This window comes from Euprymna scolopes, chromosome 34 (assembly GCF_053919585.1).
Source record: "Euprymna scolopes isolate OS-2025 chromosome 34, ASM5391958v1, whole genome shotgun sequence".
NCBI classification, from domain to species: domain Eukaryota; kingdom Metazoa; phylum Mollusca; class Cephalopoda; order Sepiida; family Sepiolidae; genus Euprymna; species Euprymna scolopes.
Genome location: NC_136515.1, coordinates 57,465,697 through 57,493,029, shown reverse-complemented (window position 1 = coordinate 57,493,029; position 27,333 = coordinate 57,465,697). Strand labels below are relative to the sequence as shown.

Genomic DNA, 27,333 nt, shown 5'->3' with positions numbered 1-27,333 from the left:
AAATGAGCCCCCGTACTTTCCAAACTAATTAGAAATGAGCCCCCATACTTTCCAAACTAATTAGAAATGAGCCCCCATACTTTCCAAACTAATTAGAAATGAGCCCCCATACTTTCCAAACTAATTAGAAATGAGCCCCCGTACTTTCCAAACTAATTAGAAATGAGCCCCCATACTTTCCAAACTAATTAGAAATGAGCCCCCATACTTTCCAAACTAATTAGAAATGAGCCCCCATACTTTCCAAACTAATTAGAAATGAGCCCCCGTACTTTCCAAACTCTATAAAAATTTCCAAACTAATTAAGAAATGAGCCCCCATACTTTCCAAACTCTATAAAAATTTCCAAACTAATTAAGAAATGAGCCCCCGTACTTTCCAAACTCTATAAAAATTTCCAAACTAATTAAGAAATGAGCCCCCGTACTTTCCAAACTCTATAAAAATTTCCAAACTAATTAAGAAATGAGCCCCCATACTTCCAAACTAATTAAGAAATGAGCCCCCGTACTTTCCAAACTCTATAAAAATTGTCTTGGAGAATCTTGCTTCCCAAATAACTATAAGATGACTGTTGTGGTAGCAGTGTACAAGAATTCTATTGAAAGAACTGACCCACTCAATTATCATCCTATGTCCCCACCTTTTTGTTAAAATCTTTGAGACATTAATCAATCAAGTAATAGTCCATAACCTTGAAAAGGCTAATCTTCTCTCTGACTAACAGTTTGGATTTAGGCAATGTCGTTCTACTGCAGATATTTTAATGGTCATCTCTGAATGCATATACCATACACTGGAAAAGTGGGTGACGCCACGGCTGTAGGCCTGAATATATCCAAAGCCTTTGACAAAGTTTGGCATGAAGGGATCCTAATGAAAATTAAATAATGAAGTATAACTAATACTAAATATAATTAAATTCTTCTTAGACAAAATGACCATCCAAGTCGTCCTTGATGGACGTATATCCAAACAGCATAAGATTAATGCAGGAGTGTCTTATGGATCAATCCTTGGACCACTATTATTCCTGATATTCATTAACGACTTCCCTGATAACATTGTGTCGAAGATGGGTTTATTTGCCGATGATACAACATTCTATAATAAGCACAAGGGAAAAACAGATGTACACAAATCTAAGTCAACGACCTTCAGACAATAGTGGAATGGAGCCGTGAATGGATGGTAACATTTAATGCTAGTAAGACTAAGCTGCTCTCCTTTAACAATTACAAGAAACCTTCTCAACCATCGATAGCCATAACATCTGAGAATTCTTCCTTCAAACTCCTTGGCTTAACATTCACTGGCAATATGAACTGGAAAAAATACATTGAGGACATTGCAAAGGCTGTTGCAAAAAAGGTGGGTTCCCTCTATCGTGCTAGAAGACTACTCATATCAGAGAGTATCGTGTACCTCTACAAAGCCACTCCGTACATGGAGTATTGTTGACATATCTGGACTGGTGCCTCTACCACTAATCTCTCCCTCTTCCAAAGAAAAATCTTCAATCATAGCTTCTGCACTGTCAACTAAGCTCCAAACCTGTTCCATCGTTGAAATGTTGCATCCTTGCGCCTGTTTTACAAGTATTTTCATGGGAATTGCTCTGATGAACTCATTGCACTTGTTTCCCCTCGATGTACATACCTCTGATAAGCCCACTTAGTAACAAAATCACACCCCTTCACTGTAGAGGTCCCTAAGTGTTGGAAAGCTTTCTACTACTAATAGTTTCTTTCCTGGGACCACTAGCCTTTGGAATTTCCTTTTCCTGCTGCCGCTTTCCTTACTATACTGCAGAAGTTTAAATGGAATGTAAACTCATCCACGTTTACCGACAGATAACACTGAATAAAATGTGTATATACAGGGTGGAACGATAAAAGTATCTCCCTAAAGAAAACAATACTACAACTTTATTTTAAAGCTTTGATTGAAAAAATCAATTCAGATAATTTGATTATATAGTAGAGCTGACATCTATTCAATGTAGCCGCCTTCAGCCTCAATCATCGCCTCAATACGGATGTGGAACTGGGAGCATGCCTTTTCCACAAGCGCTGGCGGAAGCTTTATGAATACTCGGCAGATGGCGGTGATCAGGCTGGCTTTGGTGTTGTGGGAAGTCATGTTGCTGATGTTATGGCCAAACGAAGTAGTCCAGGTTCAGGGAGTGAGGGCAGTAAGAGAAGGGTACAAAGTCGTAGCACTCCTTCTGAAGCCAAGCCTGGGTCTTTTTGGACTTGTGGGCCGGCGCCCAGTTCTGTTGCGACACCCAGAGCTTGCTAGTGGCTACATGATTGCACACCACATTCTTCAGCATATCCAGGTACACTAGGCAATCCAGCGATACATTGTGAGGGTACTGGCAATGGTCCTGCTTTCATAACTTGGATCGGTAGAGAGCATGAGTTGTACAGTAGTGCATCTCCGATCTCGCTCGTTAAACATTGTGTCACTTTCAGACATGACAGAAGGCTCCTATCGCTCTTGGGATTTGTACACGACTGGTCAACTAGTAGATTATCTGCAACAAAAAAAGAAAACCAGTTTTCATCAAACGGAAATGGAATCATGTTGTCTTTTCTAAGGCAACAATTTGATCGTTCCACCCTGTAGTTGAATGTGGGTGTTAGTGTACTGGAAACAACAATACAGCAAATTGCATGCTAGGTGGACTCCATGAATGATCCTGCAGGACTAAAAGGGCCACCAATGGAATCTCTGTTAGGCTTTGTTGAATCAGTACAAAACCAAATTCTTGGACGGCTTCATAACTTGCGATGAAATGTGGTGTCACCACTACAAGCTGGAGTCCAAACCACAGCTAATGGAATGGCACCACCCATGTTCCATATTCGGAGAAAGAAGGACATCATTCTCTTGGATTTCTTGGAACCAGGGTTGAATGTCAACTCTGACCATTACGTTGAAATGTTGACAAAGCTGAAAACCTGGATTGTCCGTGTAAGGCCAAAGAAAAAAGGAAACATTTCGTTTGCAACATGACAACCCAGGCCACACACAAGTTTAGAGACCATAGAATCTGTAACAAAGTTCGTCTGGACGGTGCTGTCTCATCCACTATATAGTCCCAACTTTTGGACTTTTGAAGGATGCATTATGTGTGCAGAATTTTCCTGACAATACGATAATCACAACCGTGAAAATAATGGACTGCCTTGACAGGTGCTGAGTTTTACAACTCCAGTATCAAGGCTTTCATTCATCATTGGCAAAAGTGCATTGAGAATGCTGGTGACTATGTAGAAAAAATATATTATGAAGCACAAAAGGTCGCTTGTTTTAATTGTTCCACTCTTCAAGTTTTTGAGTTAAAACTAGGAGGTATCCATTTTGGAACAACTCTTGCATTACAACCGCATATTGTCTTGCATTTACTTCGCTTAGCCTCCACATTGAACTCTGTTAAAACCTTTGTTTCTTTGTTAACCACGATCCTGTGACGTCATGTGCCATATCGATTGACGTCTCCTTCTTTTACTCTATTTTAAACTTACCTGACCTCTCTTCCATTTTTTTCATGAGAATTCGTTTATTTCTGAAACTTTGTGTCACCTTGATCTGCACCTATATCAGAATTGGCTGATGGTGCGCTTCTGGAATTCGTTTTCTCTCTGCTCACCAAAACAAAACAACTGAACTTCTTATGTAATTCGTTGTGGCCTTTTTGACAATTGACGCCAGCTTACGACAAACAAGTTCAATAACCAGGACGAATCATTCTTACTGTTTTCTTTTTCCAATTCATTCTTGATTCTCAGTGTTTGGGTACACCCGACTTTGTACGTTAGTGCGCCTATGTTAAATTCATTTTCGACACAGCGTCCTCTGCCCGTGATTGCCACATGCAGGAACAGAGATGACCAGAGGATGAGAGATCATAAAATTGACTCTACTTGAGTTTTGTTTTCAAATCTCTGTTAGCGTGAGGAAGAGTTGGATTTAAGGGAACAGATATCTAGTTCATGAAATTTTTTTTGAATAACAAGCAAGATGCATGGTAGACATAAAACCATTTTAACCATTGTTAAGATTTCCTCAGTATCTTTTTCAATTTTCATCCGTTGTAATCAGGATCATTGACTTTCACTTCAGATCTAAAAGAAAAAAACAAACTTATACCTAATTTGTTGTTAAAATTGCTGGAAAAATGTTTTGATCACTCTATCGCTCCAGAAAGTACCTGAACCCAAATACAATCCTATACAGATATACGAATCAGATACGTCCTACCATGAAATTTAACTGCCAGATCTGGGGAGCTATCACACAGAGCACTATTTTCTGCCGTGACACAATGCAAAATGATTTAGAAATCTAGTGGGAAGCGATATCTTCTTTGCCCCCACAGTCCCTTTATCACAGAAGATGTGATGAAATGTCGAAACAGGCTGTCTGTGAATAAATTTACTTTTCATTCAGATTACTGCTTAGGATAAATGCATAGTACTTCATAAAAAAATGAGCTCTATCGGTAGCATGCAGTCACCCTGCTGTTTAAACAGCGTTGGTGCCCACGATTCTCCAAATTGTAGAGCAACGGTAATCTTGAGAAGACAAGTAAAGATGGTACTTTTCCGTTGTTTCAGTCTTGATTTTGAATTAAACGCGCCCCAGATACCAATCTGAAAATTTCTACAATCGGCATGGTAATACAGCGCTTAGCCTTCCCAAATTGTCACCTATCTGAATCGGTGTGTCAACGTGATTGTGCTTTATTCAACGTGATCGTGCCATATATGTATACGCGTGATTGTGTGTTATAGGTAGTAGATAATGTAAATATATACGCATGACCTATTCAAAATGAATGGTTTTCTCCTTGAGGAACTTCCTTGTTTCGATAAGCTCCAAAGACTGGCATTTTTTTCTCTCTTTTTTTTTTTACGACTGTTCAATAGAGCACTGGAATTCTGTGCAAGGGGGACATTTTTCCTTGATCACCGTTTTGTTCCATACACATGCGTGTCTCTTACTGACGGAGGTTTACTCATCTTAGAGTTTGGCCATTTATGCTCTGCAGCTCTTGCTATTTAACGCAACTTCTCTCGCCCTCCCCCCTCTTCCCATCCATAGAACAAGCCACACCTCTTGCGTCATTTTCTTCTGATTTTCCACGCTGGCACCAAAGATAGCATAACTTTTGCTTTTTTGAGATGATTTGTTTGTAACATAAGTACTACAACTACAGTTATCCGTTTTGTTTACGCATTTTAAAATTTCTTATTGATTTAAAGCTAATAGTAAAACTAAAATCTATAGATAACCCCCTCCCTCTCTCCTACAAAACATATACATATATTATATGAGTGTTTATGGGAATCCAGAAAAAAAAAAACCAAAAACAAAAGAAAAAAAACAACAACTTTGTAGCTATGTATATAAATTAAGATTTAAAACGAATCGGAATCGGTAATTGTATCAGAATCGAGAATTTAAAATGGAATCAGTAATAGCCTTGTAATGCCTACGATATTATATATATATATATATATATATATATATATATATATATATATATATATATATATATATATATATATTTAGTCATCCACAGATAGACTGTTTCGCTATATCACAAATCTTCAGTGCAGCTAGACTACCACCCATTCTGAACCAGGGAGTGAACCTACAACCATCTAGTTTATAGTTGCAGTATTTCCTTGTCCTCGAGTGGGAACAAATAAAACCAAGCAAGTGCCGTTATCGGCTCAAAATGTCAGCGCACATCAGCGGGCCATGTTATTTATGTAATCGAAGTTGACAGGTGAAAAGGTCAGATGAATGTGGCTGACATTAGCTTCCTAAAGGTTAACCTTCAGAACAATCTGTATCATAATCATATCGTATGAATCCGAAGATTATATTATTAGCATTGGTTTCCCCGATATTTCTCTAGTCAGAATTCTTTCTAGAAAGACATCGGGGATTATTGGAGGGAGCACATGAAGGTTGTCAACATCCTAAGTGAAAATAGTTTCTATGGATTGAACTGGATTCGAACGTAGAGCAACCAGGTCGTCAGTCACCAATCAAGCAAACAAGAACCCCCCCCCCAAAAAAAACAAAACAAACAGAAATAAATTTGACCCCCCCCAAAAAAAACAATAACAAAAAAAAAAAAAAACCCGGACAATTCAAAATCTTGATTCAAAGGCTTATTATTATTATTATTATTATTATTATTATTATTATTATTATTATTATTATTATTATTGTATATTTTTCAAGTGTTTTCAAATAAACTTCGTTTCACAGAAGCATCTCTCTCTCTCTCTCACACACACACATATATATATTAAATAAATAATCTGTATATATATATATATATATATATATATATATATATATATATATATATATATATATATATCGTATTTTGTGTACAGAAAGTTATTAGATGACAAGTCATTGGTACCGTTGGTTTCAAGCCCGATAATTAGGACCGTTTTAGATATCCATATCAAGCTCTCTTCAGCCAATACTTATCTATATACAGATTATTTATTTAATATATATGTGTGTGTGTTAATGTGTGTGTGTGTGTGTGTGTGTGTGTGTGTGAGAGAGAGAGAGAGAGAGATGAGTATTGGCTGAAGAGAGCTTGATATGGATATCTAAAACGGTCCTAATTATCGGGCTTGAAACAGACGGTACCAATGACTTCCGCGTTTCACCCATTCTAGGATTCTTCAGGCTTATGCACGAATTTTGTGGTTATCTGCCGTTTTTATATACGCACCTTCTATTGAAATTTTTAGTATCCACTGTGCCCTTCCTATCAGCCAATGAACATGCACTTACAGGACAAAGAGGTCAAATAAGCCTTTGTCCTGTAAGCGCATGTTCATTGCCTGAGAGGAAGGGCGCAGTGGATACTAGAAAACTGATTGGCTAACTAAAATCTTAATAGAAGGTGCGTATATAAAAACGACGGGCAACCACAAAATTCGCGCATAAGCCTGAAGAGTCCTGGAGTGGATGAAACGCGGAATATTCAGTGTAGCTTAATCGCCATATATATTTTATAAATTACTAACTAGCTCTACCTACGTATTGAGCACTTTTGAAGTAAATACTTAAGGTTCACACATAAATTTATACTTTCGTATATTAATTTCATGTAAGTAAATGAAGTAGTTATCTATATATATATACACACACACATATATATATACATATATATTCTTCTTCTTCTTCTTCTTCTTCTTCTTCTTCTTCTTCTTGCTCGTCCGTCGGAATCGACGATGACCAAGGTATCAATCAATTCGGCGTCAGGGGTTTGTGGGTCCTGAGATGGCTGATGAGGCCAATCCGTGCTCGGCAGACTCTTCCACACTCTGGACACGTGAAGGCGGTATCGGCAGGCTGTGAACAGGCAGCTCTCTCCTTCCTCCTCTTGCGCTTCTGCTGGTCGTGTGTCATGCGTTGATTCTCTGCCCTGTCGGCTCCTAGGCTGATGACGCAACGCCAGGCCGAACGTTTAGCAGCGCGACTCTCCCAAGACTGGGGGCTGATGTCAAAGTCTTTTAGGGACATTCTCAGACAGTCTTTATATCGTTTCTTTTGGCCCCCTGCATTCCGCTTTCCCTGGCTGAGTTCCCCATAGAAAAGTTGTTTGGGGATTCGGCTGTCGTGCATGCGATAGACATGGCCTGCCCACCGGAGCTGGGTTTTGCGGATTATGGTGGTGATGGTATGGAGCCCCGCGCGCTTCAAGACTTCTGTGTCAGGAATTCTGTCTTGCCAGCGGATGTTGAGAAGATTACGGAGGCATCTGAGGTGGAAGCCATTCAACTGTTTTTCATGTCTTTTATATGGCGTCCAAGTTTCGCAGGCGTAGAGTAGGGTTGTCAGGACGACCGCTCGGTATACTTTAAGTTTGGTTGCGAGTGTAATGCCTCTCCTCTTCCACACATTGTCTCTAAGTCTTCCAAATGCACTGCTCGCTGTGGAGATCCTATGGTTAACCTCAATGTCAATGTTGGCGGTGCGGGAGAGGGTGCTGCCAAGGTAGGTGAATTGCTCCACAGCATGGATCTTCTGTCCTTTGACAGTGATGCCGGGTTCATGGTATGCATCTCCTGGGGCGGGTTGGTACATAACTTCTGTCTTCTTTGTACTGATGGTGAGACCAAAGTTGTCACAACTGGTGGAAAATCCGTCCATTTGACGTTGCATCTCTATCTCATTTGGGGCATTAAGGGCACAGTCATCGGCAAAGAGAAGGTCTCTGATGATGGTTTCCCTCACTTTCGTGACTGCCTGCATTCGCCTGATGTTAAACAATTCCCCGTCACATCTGTACTTGATGACAATGCCAGAGTGACTGTCTTTGAAAGCGTCCTGGAGCATGGCAGAGAAAACCATGCTGAAGAGCGTCGGGGCTAAGACACAGCCCTGCTTGACCCCGTTGGTCACAGGGAAGGGTTCTGAGGGGTCGCCGTCATCCAGGACACGAACGGTCATGCCCTCATGGAACTGCCTGACAATGGCGATGAACCTGTCTGGACAACCAAATTTTTTCATGATCCGCCATATATATATATAAACACACACACATATATATACATATATATGTATATACATATACATATATACACACACACATATATACATATACATATATATACACACACGCACACACACACGCACATATATATATACTGTATATATATATTCACACCGAGGAAGATCGAAGGATCGGTCGAAAATTATGTGCTTCTGAAGGAAACATTCTTGTTTTTTTTTCAAAAGACTTTTTGTATTCCTATACGTCAACACATAGGAAATAAATACAGAAGAGATATAAACATTTATATAATTTTCGTATTGATTTTTTATTCATACATATTTAAAACTATCGATACTTTTTTGTAACCAAGAGCGGAGGTCATCTTGAAATATAAAAAAATAACAATAAAAATATTAAATACAAAAAGTAACATTGTTTTTCATGCTTCAAAAACCCTCGTAGCCTTTAAATCAATATATATATATATATATATATATATATATATATATATATATATATATATATATATATATATATATATGCAGTTTTGAAAATAGTAAGCGGAAGTTTCTCAAGAGCTCTTTCGGCTATCATCTCATCAGAGCGTACAAAATAATATTGTGTCGAAAATAAAGAGTTCTAATGGGGAACTTATTAAATGCGCCAAAAGTACGGGGAAACTAAAATAAATTCATTAACGTTTAAAAACGATTAAAATATTGGCACAACGAGGGAGAGAAAAAAAAAAAAAGAAAAAAAAAAAAAAAACGGGCGAAAAAATTCAAAGTTCCCCAAAGAGAAACAATGCGTTGGATGTTTCCTTTTACCGGCAAAAGGAAACATCCAACGCATTGTTTTTTCTCTCTCTATATATATATAAACATATAAACATTAGAGAGAGATGATGGTTCGAATGAGATAACCATTTTTGTTTTTCGTTTTAAGTTTTACCTTCATTTAAAACACAACAACAACAACAAAAATTAAAAATAAAACAAAAATACTTATTCATGGTAGGTAGAACACTAGAACAGCAATTTAACTTGCCTTTATAACGTTTATTTATTGTGTATTTATTGTTTCGGCTATGTTTTTATTGCATTTTTAGGTAAAAAAACAAACAAACAAAAAACAAACAAACAAACAAACAAACAAAAAACACCAATATTATTTATGTCTACGTTTTTAACCGATTATTAAAAGGTCCTTTAGTTAAAAAAAATATCTACGTTATCATATTATTGTCATATTGCCCGGTCGTAAGATACGCCTAAATATGATATTTTAATGTTTGTATATTTAGTATTTATTATTATTTTTGAGCCAATCCTGTATTGATTATTGCAGTGTACCTAATATATAATAGTGATCTTCCCCGGCGTGACCCGGTTGTAACATACGCTTAAATATATTTTAATTCATGCAGATTTCGTATCTATAATTATAGAAAATACTCCATTGATTATTCTAGAAATGATGTCATGACGTTAAAATTTGAGATGGGAGTCAACTCAATTTGAACTACCGAGATCAATATCAGCATTGTAATGGCTACAGTTTACTATTAAAATCGCTAAAAATTCTCTCTGTTATTTTACTGTATCACAGCTCTTCAGTTCGGCGTAACTAGCATCCATCCCGAACTAGGGATTGAACCCACAACCAAGTGCTCTCCTCTGGCTCATGGAATCGGTACCTGTAAACGATATCATCAAATGTCCAGTCATATAAATATTTGATCGCTGCTTTTACAGTGCTCGATTTGTAACAAAGAGTTTCGCGTTACGCTAAACAAGCGGCGGGCCAAATCATTTCCGACAAAGCAAGGACGGGGGGGGGGGGCTCAAATAGTTATTCACAGACAGACTTTCGCTGTATCACAGATCTTCAGTGGGGATAGACTACCACCCATCCCGAACCACGAACTGAATCTACAACTATCTGGTTTATAGTTGGCAGTTCTACCCTCTAGTGTCCGCAACTACTTGATCAATTTACATGACTTTTAGAATATGACATTTTCGTTCGTTTCGTGAATATTTTTTTGTAATTAAAAAAAAAAATTAAGTTGAACTCTGAACTTTCGCGTTTTTTTTTGTATATCAAATGAAAAGAGTGAAAAAAACATGGAATGGAACTTACACGCATACATCAACGTTTGCTTCAATTTTAGAGAGACATTGGTGGACTTGACCCTGTTTGCAATTAGTTTCTGTTAATCAGAAAAAAAGGCTGTGAGAAAAATAATTCTAGTCAGCATGAAAAATGGAGAAGCGGATACAAAGAACGCGGAATGAAAAGGAAAACGAAGTATTTTTCAAATTCTTCAGGCGATGCACCAAACACCAATAAAAAAATAAATAAATAATCACGTTCTTATCGCACAAAATAATTACGTTCTGATCGCAACATAAAAATATAATCACGTTCTCATTGCTACATAAAAATATAATCACGTTCTCATTGCAACATTACACGTCCTTACCGCAATACCAAAAAATAAAAACTTCATCATCGCAGCAACAAAAAATAAAGACCTTCTCATCGCAACACCAATGTAATAAAATAAAATAAAATGAAATAAAATAAACACAGTCTTCAAAAAAAAAAAAGATAAATAAATAAACACTTCCTCACCGTAACACCAAAACTTAAACACGTTCTGATCGTAACAAAACAAAATAAACACATTCTGAACACACCATAAATAAATAAATAAATAAAAAATAATAATCACGTTCTCATTGCAACATCAAAAAGTAAATACGTTCTCATTGCAACATCAAAATATAAACACGTGCTCATCGCAACAAAATAAAATAATCACATTCTTATCACAATACCAAAAAATAAATACGTTCTCATCGTTACACCAAACAAAATAAATGAATCAAAAAATAATATAAAATAAATAAATTCTTATCGCAATACCAAAACATAAACACGTTCTCATTGCAATAAAACAAAATAAACACATTCTCATCATAACATCAAAATAATCACGTTCGCATCGTAACACCCCAAATTAAATACGTTCACATCGCAACATCAAATAATATACACGTTTTTATTACAACAAAACAAAATAAAGACATTCTTATCACAACACCAAAAAGTAAATACGTTCTCATTGCAACACCAAAAAATAATCACGTTATTGCAACACCAAAAAATAACCACATTATTGCAACACTAAAAAATAACCACGTTATTGCAACACCAAAAAAATAACCACGTTATTGCAACACTAAAAAATAACCACGTTATTGCAACACTAAAAAATAACCACGTTATTGCAACACCAAAAAATAACCACGTTATTGCAACACCAAAAAATAACCACGTTATTGCAACACTAAAAAATAACCACGTTATCGCAACACTAAAAAATAACCACGTTATTGCAACACCAAAAAATAACCACGTTATTGCAACACCAAAAAATAACCACGTTATTGCAACACCAAAAAATAACCACGTTATCGCAACACTAAAAAATAAATACGTTCTCATTGCAACAAAACAAAATTAACACATTCGCCTCACAACACCAAAACATAATCACATCCTCATCGCAACATCAAAATAATCACGTTCTCATCGAAGCAAAATAAAATAGACACATTCTCATTACAACACCAAAAAAAATGATCACGTTCTCATTGCAACACCAAAAAATAAACACGTTCTCATCGCAGCACCTAAAAATAAACACGTTCTCAACGCAACATAAAAAAATAAACACGTTCTCATTGCAACATTAAAAAAATAAACACTTTATCATCGTAACACCAAAACACGTTATTGTTACAAGTTAAACACATTCTCATTGTAACACCAAAAAGTAAACAGGCTTCATCATAACACTGAAAAGTAAACACGTTCTCATTTCTACAGCAAAAAGTAAACACGTTCTTATAATATTGCTGATTTTCTGTTTTGAATGTTACTTTTTACTGCCTTCGTTCAGGATTGAACTCAGCACCTTTGGGTAACTGTAAACTTTGATACAACGTCTAGGACCATTCGGCCATATATCACTAGGAAACGGCCGAAATATTGTGACTATAACAACCAAGATGAGCAAGTCAGTCCGACAATCTTAGTAAATGAAAACACCTCATCTAAAAAAATACAGACACCAGATGTATCCAGATGTCCCGGTCGTACCTGCGGAACCTCCGAATGAGTCCGACACAACCGTCGTCAATCCTCCAGTCTTACCGGAGAATATCCCGACCAGTCCAGCTACCACGACTGCAGAGGCCACAGTGAAGCATAACACACCCAGGGCCATGAAGAGGTTGAGACCACACAACAACCTCGGCCTCGGTGAACTATAACTGAATTATAGATGGACTGTCTACTTCCATTGGTAGGGGAGATGCAGACACTTTGTTCATACCCTATTATTTACATTACAGGTATCGTTGGGTGGTCTTCATTAATTAACCAATTCCTCGATCGACCTCCTCTCCCGATTCCTACAGGCATTGAGTGAAGGGCGATTTGTTTAGGAATCACATTAGGTCGCCGACTATTTAGGAATCATGAATTAGTTGTGCATCGCTTACTGGTAGATGGGGGTGGTAGTAAGGAAAATATTTAAGTTCTGGTGATTTGACTTGACCAGGTGGTTTTGTTCCGAAATGTTTTTGCGTCCTTCTTATTTATTTGTTACTTATTTATTTGTTACTTATTTATTTGTTACTTATTTATTTGTTACTTATTTATTTGTTACTTATTTATTTGTTACTTATTTATTTGTTACTTATTTATTTATTCCTTATTTATTACTTATTTATTTATTTCTTATTTATTACTTATTTATTTATTTCTTATTTGTTACTTATTTATTTGTTACTTATTTATTTGTAACTTATTTATTTGTTACTTATTTATTTGTTACTTATTTATTTGTTACTTATTTATTTGTTACTTATTTATTTATTCCTTATTTATTACTTATTTATTTATTTCTTATTTATTACTTATTTATTTATTTCTTATTTGTTACTTATTTATTTGTTACTTATTTATTTGTTACTTATTTATTTGTTACTTATTTATTTATTTCTTATTTATTTCTTATTTGTTACTTATTTATTTGTTACTTATTTATTTATTTCTTATTTGTTTATTTCTTATTTGTTACTTAGTTATTTATTACTTATTTATTTATTACTTATTTATTTATTACTTATTTATTTATTTATTTATTTCTTATTTATTTCTTATTTATTTATTTCTTATTTGTTACTTATTTATTTGTTACTTATTTATTTATTTCTTATTTATTTATTTCTTATTTGTTACTTATTTATTTATTTCTTATTTATTTATTACTTATTTATTTATTACTTATTTATTTATTTATTTCTTATTTATTTCTTATTTATTTCTTTCTTATTTGTTACTTATTTATTTGTTACTTATTTATTTATTTCTTATTTATTTATTTCTTATTTGTTACTTATTTATTTGTTACTTATTTATTTATTACTTATTTATTTATTTCTTATTTGTTACTTATTTATTTGTTACTTATTTATTTATTTCTTATTTATCTATTTCTGATTTATTTATTTCTTATTTATTATTTATTTATTTATTTCTTATTTATTTCTTATTTATTACTTATTTATTACTTATTTATTTGTTATTTATTTCTTTCTTATTTATTACTTATTTATTTATTTCTTATTTATTTATTTCTTATTTATTTATTTCTTATTTATTTCTTATTTATTACTTATTTATTACTTATTTATTTCTTTCTTATTTATTACTTATTTATCTATTTCTGATTTATTTATTTCTTATTTATTATTTATTTATTTATTTCTTATTTATTTCTTATTTATTACTTATTTATTACTTATTTATTTGTTATTTATTTCTTTCTTATTTATTACTTATTTATTTATTTCTTATTTATTTATTTCTTATTTATTTATTTCTTATTTATTTCTTATTTATTACTTATTTATTACTTATTTATTTCTTATTTATCTATTTCTGATTTATTTATTTCTTATTTATTATTTATTTATTTATTTCTTATTTATTTCTTATTTATTACTTATTTATTACTTATTTATTTGTTATTTATTTCTTTCTTATTTATTACTTATTTATTTATTTCTTATTTATTTATTTCTTATTTATTTATTTCTTATTTATTTCTTATTTATTACTTATTTATTACTTATTTATTACTTATTTATTACTTATTTATTTGTTAATTATTTATTTGTTACTTATTTATTTATTTCTTATTTATTACTTATTTATTACTTATTTATTACTTATTTATTTATTACTTATTTATTTGTTACTTATTTATTTATTTCTTATTTATTACTTATTTATTAATTACTTATTTATTTATTACTTATTTATTTCTTATTTATTTGTTACTTATTATTTATTTATTTATTTATTTATTACTTGTTTATTACTTATTTATTTATTACTTATTTATTTATTTCTTATTTATTACTTATTTATTACTTATTTATTTGTTATTTATTTCTTTCTTATTTATTACTTATTTATTTATTTCTTATTTATTACTCATTTATTTATTTATCATTTATTTATTATTTATTATTTATTTATTTATTACTTATTTATTACTTTTTTATTTATTACTTTTTTATTTATTGCTTATTTATTGATTACTTTTTTATTTATTATTTATTTATTTGTTTAATTGTTTACTTTTACTTATCGTTTTCTTTTTACTGTTTCTTTTACTTCTAAGGGTACTTTTAAAGTCTGTGTTCTTATAAAAGTTCTTACTTATATGGGGGTGTGTATGCTCTTAGTTCTTGCCTTGAAAGGTTTCGCCGTGTATGTGCAAATAATATCATGCGTACATACCTGCTTGCCTTGTCCAGCGGATGATATCTTCTGGCCGCTGGTCTCCATCTCGTGGGGAGTGGTCACTGCTGAAGACAGACGCATTGATAACACAAGATGGATTTGAAGCTTCAATTCTTTTTATTAAAAGGCAAGCCTATATCTGGAAACCATGGTTGTCGGACACCCAAGATTTCCCGTCTACAATCTCTGCTGCGCAAGACCAACTCTCTCATGTGTCCGTCAACCGAAAGCCTACGACCACAATTCCCGTTTTACCCCTAATTTCGGGTGCACGTCACCCTTAATTTCCGGTGCATCTAATCTAGGTCATTAAAGGTGACTGAGTTTGATGGATGCCAAATCTAACCTCCTCTTACCCTGTTAAATCGACGATAGGAAACCCAAAATGCTTATATAACTTCTATTTCTAAAACTACCTATATAGCATTTAAGTTGGGATTCCCAATACAACAGTTTGCCAGCACACGAGACATGAATTCTTGTAGGATGCGGAAAAAGAAACATCTGGGACATCAGAAAGGGATATGACATATTGAAGCCCTATGAATGGGGGCTGTGTCCTCCACTCGGAAGGGATGTGCGTTCAGTTCTACGACCTAATGGAAAACAGAGAATAACTGAGAACAATGTTTTTAGAAATATAGAGTAGAGATGTGGGATGTGCACCCGGAACGTGGATGAATGAATAGAAGAGTTTAATATTTGGAAACTGCATGATTGGTTAAGAATAAGATTGAATCAGTTAGTCATTGTAGTAGTTAAGTCGGGAATTGCGTTGTGATTTTTGGATTAATGATGATCTACGACACATGCGGTGGGAAGTAAACCGATGATTTGTGCGGAGGGAGAGAAAGAAAACTCCTCACTTAAAAAAAGGCAGCCAGAATTAAAACGAACAAGTGAAGCATGCATGGTCCCCTGTGACTGCACAGTGAACGAGGCATAAAAAATGACTAAGTTCAGCATTTGCCCCCCCTCCCATTTAGCCCCAAAAGTCTCCAGGGTATGCCAAATCCTGGTGAAAATGAACAAACAGTGCAGTTTTAGGCCTTAATATTTGTAAATTTGAGTTCTGCACCATGCAGAAAAAGTCCATCATTTGCCCCTCCCCATTTAGCCCCAAAAGTCCCCAAGGTCTTAACATATTTAAATTTGAGTTCAGCACCATGCAAAACTGCTAAATAGGCGTACACAGAAAATTTTGGACAAAATATGGTACAATAATCCCCAAAAAATGGAGTGTTTTTATTAGTCCTAAAAGAGCCCCTGGGACACACCCAAGAGTTATCGTGAAGTATAGACAAACAAAATTATATAGAAATCAGTTAGTTACAACTTTTCAGAAAGTTTTATAAAAATCCAAGGCATCAATTTTTTTTAATAAGCATAAAAGTGTCAATTTTAGCAATTTTTACCCGAAAGGACCCCCTAGAGGGAAAAGGGTTACCGGATGTTTACCTGAAAATCCGTTCTGTTACTTTTTTTTACTCATATCATGTTTGTGCAAAATTTCCAAACAAATTCAAGGTGTAGTTATTGAGAAAAGTGCGGACAGACGAACGGACGAACGGACAAGGGTGAATTTACAGGTCCACCCTCCTTTTGTCAGGGGACCAAAAAGAATTTATATGTGTTATACGTTTTAATTATATTTTCTTCGGTCTGTGGGTTTTATTGTCTTGACTTATATTGTTTTTTAGGTGCTGTTAAAAACAGGCAGTAGAGATATTATTTTTTGTTAAAATGCCATTTGTTTTGTAAATGTTTCATATGTTGTTTCTGTGAAATTGTATTAGGACGTTGTTCTGATTGTTTGCAAAAGAAATTGCGGGATACATGACAGATTCAGAGGTATAAAATCCACTAAGTAGAAGGTAACCCCCCCTCCCAAAAAAACAAAACAAAAAAAACCTCCTGATTTTTTTTTTTTGAGGAGCAAGAGAGAAAGGAAAGAGGCGGAATGCCTATTTATATCAAAGGAGATTCAAAAATCTCCTGGGTAGAAGGTGAAAAATAATTTCGCTTGATTTTTTTTGATGGATGGAAAAGTAAAATATCAGAATACCTGATTATATAGGAATTGGTTAAAATTCCTCCTGTCCTTTTTTCTACTTCGATGGTTGATTGCCAAACTCTGGTATAAAAAGCGTCTACCAGTGGGCAGGAGCTGGTTCAAAAAGGAATTGGTTTGTTGAATTTTTGGTTTTTATTTAAATACTTTTCGGATGGTGAGAGAGTAAGATGCACACTTGTGATTCCGATTCTGAAATCAGTCGGTAGGTTTTGCTTTGTTGTTTTGGGGGTTGAATGTCGTATCTCTGTTGTTTTAAACTTATGTAATATAAATTGTATATAATTTAGGTAACATCATTTTTGCTTTTGTAATTTATGTAATAAATGACTAGTTCGGCATAGGAGATATTTAGGCACAAGAAATTTAGGCATGACAAATTAAGGCACGACAAATTAAGGGATGACAAATTAAGGCACGTCAAGTGGCTCCTGCTTGTTCTCTATTTGTGAGATACTTAGGCACGACAAGTTTAGGCACAATATATTTAGACACGACAATTTAAGTATGTCAAATTAAGCCACTTCAAGTCAACCAAATTAAGGCACATGAAACAGAACCTGCTGTTCTTTTTTCGGTAAAAATCTTTGTAAAAAAAAGTTTTGTTCAGACTTGGAGTAATATTTAAAATAAATACAGGTCAAATATATAAAGAAAAATGTTTTCTTAAATTACAAGAAAAAATCTATCTACTATTTTTAAATTGTATTTTTTGTTTCTAAGTGTTTATTAATAGTAAATTAAAAAAAATGGCAATAAAAAAATAATCTAATATATAAAAGGCTATATATCTGTCTGTTTGTCTCCATATTTTCAAACTCTATCTCCCCCCCGAAACTAAAAGTCGCAGAGCCGCGCTAGGAACCTCAAATGATTGGATTTTTTTTATTGACCGTTTTTTTATGGGGTTTTAGCCGGTTAAAATAGTTTTAAAGAGGTTAAAAATGAGTAAAATTAAATCGTTATACATTTTGTACATGCATCTTAGTTTATTTTTAATCAGTTCATATGCGTGTCACGTTGGTACAGTGGTAACGTCACCAGCTTTGTATGCTACAGTTTTGCTTTCAGTTTCGATTTTAGCTGATGGCACTCAAATACTTTTTTTTCACTTTTGAAATCACGACTCTATCATTCAACCACGGTAGTGGTTGAATATATGCTTAAGTCCGAAATTGAATGAATCGAGACACATTCAAACCCCCACCACTAATTCCGTTCGCAACCAAATTTCAACTAGGTTATATAGTTGGATAGGACACCTCATTAGCTACATTTTGAAAAAAAAAATTCGAAAATTGGTTCAGTAGAAAAAAAGTTACAACAAGATATGAGGGTTCACAAACAGGAGAGTAAGTACATAAGTGACTAACGCTTTTTTTTTTATTTTGCATAACTTTTTTTTTTGTATATAAATATTTTTTTATACTGCTTTGCCAATATGACATGTTAGTGTAACGGTTAGAGTACCGGGGGTTGGTGGAAAAAATTTAGGTTCAATCCCGTGTATCGGTTTTTTATATTTAAAAAAACTGAACTTTAAAAGAGGATTCAGCATACAGTTCCATAGTAAAGGTGATAAAATCCCACTTTGGAGGTGCATTTAATTACTTCCCTTTTAACAGTTGCCCTCAGTAGTTCTACTTGAACTGTTCTGTGCCTCACTGTATACTCAATCCATCGAATGAGTACTGGTGGCACATTGAGTTCTCGTAGCAACTTGAACATACTACTGAAGGGTATGTTGTCAAAAGCTCCAACAATATCTTAAAAGACACCGAGTGCCATCTTTTTTGTTAGTTTACGCTTTATACAGATCACGAATTCATGAACCGCAGTCTCGGTAGAGACCCTAGCTCGGAACTACTGTGATTGAATGATAAATATTGCATAAATGTGTGTTTGAGAGCTAATTTTTTTTGACAATCATTAATAAATATTATAAATTTATATATTAATACAATAGCAATGCCTGGAAAAATCATGGATTACATGGAAAAATGCGCGCATGAAAAGTAATATTCTTAAGATTTTATTAAACCTGGAAAAGTAACGGACAAGAAATTCAACCTGGAAAAGTAAAGAACAAGATATTATAGTAAAGTAAAAAATAAGAATTTTTTAGACTTAAAATATTGCAGTTTAAAAATGAATTAAATGATGCTAATTATGATATAATAAAATTATTATTTTTTATGTAAATTATAAAATTATTAATTCCATCTACTAACTAACTAACAAATGAATTAATTTTATTCAAACAATTTTCACTACATAAATATATGCAAATAATAGGGGGGGAAATAAGTTCAATCCAGCGACTGACACCCTTTCTAACTCAACAATAAACAACAACATATGCAAATAATAAATAAAATATTTATCAATATTCAAATTTTATTTTTAGCTGCAATATTTTAAGTCTAAAAAATTCTTATTTTTTACTTTACTAGAATATCTTGTTCTTTACTTTTCCAGGTTGAATTTCTTGTCCGTTACTTTTCCAGGTTTAATAAAATCTTAAGAATATTACTTTTCATGCGCGCATTTTTCCATATAATCCATGATTTTTCCAGGCATTGCTATTGTATTATATATGCATTTTTCCATATAATAATAATATATACGAAATCTAGACAAATTTAAATATCATGTTTGAGCGTATTTAACGCCTGAGCAAAGCCGGGCGCCCCCTCACTAGTACATTAAAAAATATTTAATTCCCCAAAACATCTGCTCGTCAGTCGGCATAAAAAAATTGTTATTTTTTTACAAAAAATTTTAGTGAAGAAAAAAGCAGCACACAAATCAATTCAAATTAAAATCGGTTGCTTCTTGTCCTTAACATGAGGATCCTAGGTTGTTAGAATGACGTGCCTAAATATCACAAGAATAGGGAATCAGCAGGAGCAATTTTCGTGTCTTGTCTTGCCTTAGTTTGTCATACATAAATAGGAAAACCCAACATGGCATGCTTAGTGGTCAGTCAGCTCCGATATAGGGTTCACCATGGTCACCTCTCAGAGACAAGCTTCATCATTATTCCAAACAACCTGCCATACATAAGAGCGGACGGACTGATAGATAATCAAATCCTTTTATAGAAAAGCTTTGATGCATCTAATAAAAGGTACGTCCATTCAATACACACGTTTCTAATTTAAGAGTGACAAACAAACGCGCAAATGAACGGACAGACAGATCCTGTTATAGAAATATTTGGACGCATATAAGGTACGTCCATTCAATGTACACGTTTTTAATTGAAGCGTGACAAACAAAGACACAGATGAATGGACAGACAGATCCTGCTATAGAAATGTTTGGACGCATCTAAGAAAAGGTACACCAGTTCAATCTACACGTTTCTAATTTAAGCGTGGCAAACAGACAGACGGGCTGATGAATAAACGGAGCATGGTCAAGAGATACTTAAACACATTTAAGAAGAAGAAGTACGCCCATCCAATGGACACGTTTCTAATTTAAGCGTAACAAGCAAATGCACAGATGAACGGACAGAAAGATCCTGTTATAGAAATGTTTGGACGCATCTAAAGTACGCCCATTCAATGTACACGTTTTTAATTGAAGCGTGACAAACAAATGCACAGGTGAACGGACAGACAGATCCTGTTATAAAAATATTTGGACGCATCTAAGAAAATGGTACGCCAGTTCGATCTACACGTTTCTAATTTAAGCGTCGCAGACAAACAGACAGACGGGCTGACGAAATAACGGAGCATGTTTAAGAGATACTTGAACACATTTAAGAAGAGGCACGTCCATCTAATGTACACGTTTCTAATTTAAACGTGAACGACAAACAAACAGACGAACGGACAGACGGATCCCGTTATAGGGATACTTGGACACATTTAAGAATATGCACGTCCATTCAATGTACATGCTTCTAATTCAGGTGTGACAGACAAACAGCATCTGGCATGAGCACCTGACAAAGTAACAAAGATCTGTATAATTGAGGTAAATCCAAGTGTATAATAATATAATTTTTAGTGGAATATGCTCTGATGAACTCGTTGCACTTGTGCCCCTTCAACGTACATATCCCCGACAAACCCGTTTAGCAATAAAATCCCCCCCCCCTTCACTGTTCAGGTCCATAAATTCTATAAAGCTTTCTATCCTAATAGTTTCTTCCCTCGAACAGCTATACATTGGAATTCCCTTCCTGCTACCTTCTTCCCTGGCTGTGCTGATATGCAGAAGTTTAAATGTAACGTAAACCAACATCTTGTTAATCTTTCCTAGGCATGATTCCAAATAGTAGCCCCTTACTTAAAAGTGGCGATATGACTTGTTAGGGGTGAACGTTAATTAAAAAAAAAATGTTTGACAAATCAATGGCATAACTTTTGTGCACATATCAAAGGATATTTTATTTTTACAACCTTTCGGTTGATGTAACCTCCGACTTTCTTAAGGTTCATCGTCTCGGACTTGGGGATCTTTATGTCTGATTCGAGAACCTGGCTGACAGTATTTCTGTAACAGAGCGCGGACGTGCGTGCGTAAATGAACACGAAATGCGAAATGACGTTACTGTAAGGAAAAGAACTATAAAAAGGAGAGAGAGCACGTTAGAGAAGACGATTATGTTAGAGACGTGGTTGACGTCACAGCCGCAACGAGAAGTCACGCGTGGCGAGAGAATGAGGAAATAAATGTTGTTGTTACAAAAAAAGGAGTCGAGTTATTACTTGTTCTATGTTCCTTGCGACGTGCTCTGCTACAGCGTGTTGGGTCTACGTTTGTAAACGTGTGTAATTTTCCATTTAGAACTGAACTCTTTACTTAATCTATGTTTGTCGAATGTTCCCAAGTTTGAAAAGAAGATCGGAGGTTACATCGGTTGAAACGCCGTTGATATGACTAAAATGACAATATTAGTCTGAATGTAATTATAGAAAAAGAGAACAAGAAAAAAAGCAATGTAAGAATTTTCTACATTGTAATAAGTCGAAGTCTGAGTAAGCTTGAAAAAGCTTTATTGTACTAAGAACATCGCAGGGACTTGTCTCTGCACATGTAACGTGCATATCGTCACAGGAACAAACAGAGAAAAGAAAAGAAAGAGAGGACTAGAAATCGGAGCTCAGATGAGCACTTGCTATGAAAATAACGAGACAGCAGACGGGCTCGCAATATCTCTTCTGTGGGAAAGAGATTGTATGAAAGAGAAAATGGCATCGCCTACTAGGTTTCGAAGCCGGTTTTGAACTCTATCAGAGCTAGCTTTATCACAACATTGATGAACCTTTTCAAGTTAGGTCATGCTTAGCTTGATTTTCTCCAGATACTGTAACGTTGTCAATGTAGGCGAAGGTTCCTTGGAAGTATTCTGGCATGATGATGATGTCTTCAATGATTTATTGGAAACTTGCTACTTCATTAGTTACTCCAAACGGAATTCAACGAAACTAATACAGAGATCCAGAAGCTTCGAAGACTGTATTTTCGTTTTTCCGGCTTGATTGCCACTTGATGATAAGCACAGGTTACATCAAGAATGCTGAAAACTTGGTAAGTCTCAATCTCATTGACCATGTCCTCTATTCGAGAAAGAGAAGAAGTATCGAGGAAAGTGAATCTGTTTATTGTTTGTAATTCTCAGGGGGTACTATAAGCCTTTGAATCGCTACGGAGATTGAGAGGGCTCTATTATACCTTCTTTCAGCATACTCGATATTTCATTTAGCATAAGGTAGGGTATGTCTCCTGGATTTAACTACTATTGGGCGACAGTATGATGTTAAATTCGTAAATAAAGAGGGGGAAGGGGCGTTTTTAATGGCGGTCGGTCTATAAACTGCGAGAGAGACGATGGGGATCCTCCTAAAGGTATTTTCACTGAAGAATGTGGACTTACAAATTTATGCCCAAGAATGATATCACTGCATAAATCGGACATGTTGATAACTTGATATTATCGTACTGGCTTTCATTCAGACTTAGAGATACAACCCAATGGCCGAGAGTAGAGGACGAGTGAGAACTGCTAGCCATCACAATTCTCTACGAACTTCGCTCGATAGGCAATCCAAACCTCTTTACTTCATCAGAATGGGTGTAATTTTCAGAGCTCCCAGTATCGACGAGTATTCGCATACCCCCCCCTGGTTTTTCCCTATAAGGACGAAGAGTCAAACTCCCTGAAAAGATAAAAGAAGGAGTTGAAGTAGCAAGAAGAAACTTACCATATTCTATAGCGGTCACTGTTGGTGATCAGCAGACACGCGCAGATTGCCCCCCTTTTTTAGAGTTTCTAAAAATTGAATTTTTGGCAGAGCATTTTGCCCTCTCATGTTTTAGGTTTCCACAGATTAAACATTTCAGTCCGGAAAGGGCCGCTACTGTGAGTTGATCAGTGCACACTGATTGGTCGTCCTGTTGCGAGGCCGGTTGACCGGGGACAATTGACCCAACAACTAACAAGGTAGACACGAGCAAAAAGTAAACAGCAAAAAGGCAAAGAAAAATGACAGACACAGGTTGTTTGGTTAAAGATGAGGGTTCGCCTTTTATTTGTAAAGAAAGCGAAAAATCGTATGATCTGGATGCTGATCATCTGGAAGATCGCACATCACTGAAGGCTAAGGTCTGGAGATCTGGAACAGGTACTGTAGACGTAGCGTGGTTCAGGGTTGCTCGCTGAATCTGAAACGATCACCTGGACGTTAGAGCGATCCGGAACGGACGTGGACACTGAGAACTCGGGGTCAATGTTAAGGAACTGACAGCACTGAGAACGTAGGGGCCAGTGTTAAGGAACGGACGACATTGAGAACAGAGGATCAGTGTTAAGGAACGGATGGTCGGTAGGGAGCCAGGTACGAGCGAGGTTCCAGACCAGAAGAACAAGGTGCGAGTGAGGTAGCAGACCAGAGGTGCGAAGTGCAAAAGAGGTTGCAGGCCGGAGGAGCGAGGTGCAAGTGAGGTTGCAGGCCGGAGGAGCTAGGTTGCAGGCCGGAGGAGCGAGGTGCAGACGAGGTGGCAGGAAGGTTGCAGGGGGGAGCTGGAGGCACTGGAGCGAGCTGGAGGCACCCTTACAGTGGGTATCCATAGTCTGTGAAGACTAAAGGAAGCCTTCTTTTTTATGTATGTATGTATGTGTGTATCTGTGTGTGTAAATATTTAACCGATAATCTATTAAACTACTCGTCACACAACACTGAAATTAACAGAGAAAAATTATCATGCACCAAGAATGATTTATAACGAGTAAAAATCTTTGTTTGGATGAATGAATAACGCGTACAGAAATATGTCGGCAACTTGAAATGCGAAATGTTCTTTTCAACTTACCGACATATTTCTATTAGTTTTACGCATGCGCAAATTCATTCATAGCTAGAAGTGGTTTAATTTAAAATGTTTGGCATCTATCTGTCGGGTTAGCTGAAACAGTAGAGAACGTGGCGGGGGCGCTACATATTTTGGTTTCGATTATAACTGATGGCACCCAATTTTTTTTAAACATTTGAAATCAGTATTATACACACACTCACACACACAGGCACACACACACGCACACACACACATATATATAAACTTTGGAAATCATTACGATATATATATATATATATATATATATATATATATATATATATATATATATATATATATATATTCATTCAGGGCGGTCTTGCCGAGTCTTAAAATACGCTTAAGATGTGTGTGTGTGTGTGTGTGTGTATATATATATATATATATATATATATATATATATATATATATATATATATATATATATATATATATATTTCAGCACCCTCAAGGGTAGAGACCCCTTTTTGGGCTGCTTGAAATTGAAGTGTTTCTGAGAAACACCTCTCATTGAAAAAGCAAAAAAAAAAAAAAAAAAAAAAAAAAGTTAGTTGACGAAGACCGTCGACATATTATTATTTCTCCATCCTTGGAACGTTGACAGATTGGACTCGTCAACATTATTTATTTATTTATTCCCTTTCAGAGTAAAAACTTTCTGAAGGGAAGAAGAAGAAGAAGAAGAAGAAGAAGAAGAAGAAGAAGAAGAAGAAGAAGCTGACAACCCTTTTCTGAGAAAAGGAAATTTTAATACGGATATTTCTTCTCTTCAGGCGAGAGAGAGAGCCCAATTTTTAAACCTTTTGGAGGTTTTATTTTGAAGAACGAAAAAGGATTGAATGTGAAAACCTTAAAAGAACTTTTGAGGACTTTTCTTTGCATGTTTTTACTTTCAGACCCTTCTTTTATCAAGTAAGCCCTTTCATTTATTTTAAAGGAACACGAGGGCATTCTCTCCCTCTTTTTTTTGAGAAGTCTCCTATTTCGAGACTTCATTGTATAACTGTATTTCTTCCCTTGGTAAATTTTTACGACTTGCCCCAGCGTATTATAAACACCCCAACCACCTTATGTTAAGAACGGCTTTCGGAATAAACATCCCCCAACCTCTAAAGCCGTTCTTAACATGGGGAGGTTGGGGAGTGTTTTTTCCGAAAGCCGTTCTTAACATGGGGTGGTTGGCGGTGTTTATACTACGTCGGGGCAGGTCGTAAAAAAAAATACCCTTCCTTTATTGGGAATTATTCCTTTGAATTGCTGTTGAACTTGTTTTATTCTCTTCATGATATTGTTAACGCGGTAATTTTTACCATTGCTTTTGGTAAACAAAAAGCAACTTGCTATATATTTTAGTGATGGGACGATTCCGATATTTTTCTCGATGCCAATACAATTACCGATTCCGTACTAAATTCCCGATTCCGATACAATTACCGATTCCGATTCTTTATAAATCTCTAAATATTTTACTATAAGATTGTTATTTTTCTCGATTACTGTAAAAACACATCTTAAATGCGCATGTGTTTTCTCGAACGTAAACACACACTTGTGACGGGATGATCTAGAGATTTTAGTCTTACTGGAAGTTTAAATCAATAAATATTTATTATTTTAATATTACTACAAGCAGTGGACGATGTTTTATAACAACAAAATCAAATAAAATAGATAAAGGAATCGGTTTTGGTATCGGAAAACAGGCTAAAAGTTTCCCGATTCCGATACCCCAAAAAGCTCCGACTTTTCCGATTCCCGATTCCGATTAATCGTCCCAACACTAATATATTTCCCTAAATCAACCTTTAACTCAGGGTCTTGTATTTGTTCTTCTTTTCCTTTTCTTTGTGTTGTTGCATTGCAATATCTTTTTTCTCCTTTTTTTTTTTTTGTATATGTTTCGCAATAAAAAACGAGTTTTGGTCACAACCTCAGAATTTCTGTCATCCTCTCTCGCTAGTTATTTTATAAAACTTAATTTTTTAAATTTTAATTCAATAAATGTTCAGATAATTAATGTCTTATTTTATATCGTTGTGTTATTTAGACCGTTTATGTTGCTTTTACCAAAACGTTACGCGAAATTTATTTTCAGAGAAACTCTTTCAAAAAATCTTTTTCAATTGTCTCCCCTGTTTCTGAGGGGAAGTCTTCAAGATATCTTCAGAAGTCTTCAACAAGTTTTCAATAATAAAAGCAAAAAAAAAAAAAAAAAAAAAAAATTGTCCTAAAAAAACTAAAACGTACAAGAGTGCTTGTTTACATTGGTGATCTTTTAAACCAAGGCATTTCAAGTGAAAACAATATTACATACTTATGTGGCATGGCAAAATTAGTATAAATTCCAAAAATTACGAAAAATGATCCAGTAGAAGATGTGCTAGATGAATTTTGAACAAAAAAATTAGGCACAATTAAATTCTGAAACGCGTTGCTTAAAAAATGTGAACCCTTAATTTGTCAATTTAA

The 27,333-nt window shown here is 34.8% G+C and overlaps 1 long non-coding RNA gene across 1 annotated transcript in view; it reads left to right on the top strand.

Annotated features, from left to right (window-relative positions):
• LOC145259268 (uncharacterized) overlaps positions 1-25,615 on the top strand; it is a 112,661-nt gene extending 87,046 nt beyond the window's left edge. The window contains exon 3 of the long non-coding RNA XR_013864146.1: positions 25,511-25,615. This is a non-coding gene — a long non-coding RNA (uncharacterized LOC145259268). The remainder of the gene's footprint in view (positions 1-25,510) is intronic.
• The last annotated feature ends 1,718 nt before the right edge of the window (positions 25,616-27,333 follow it).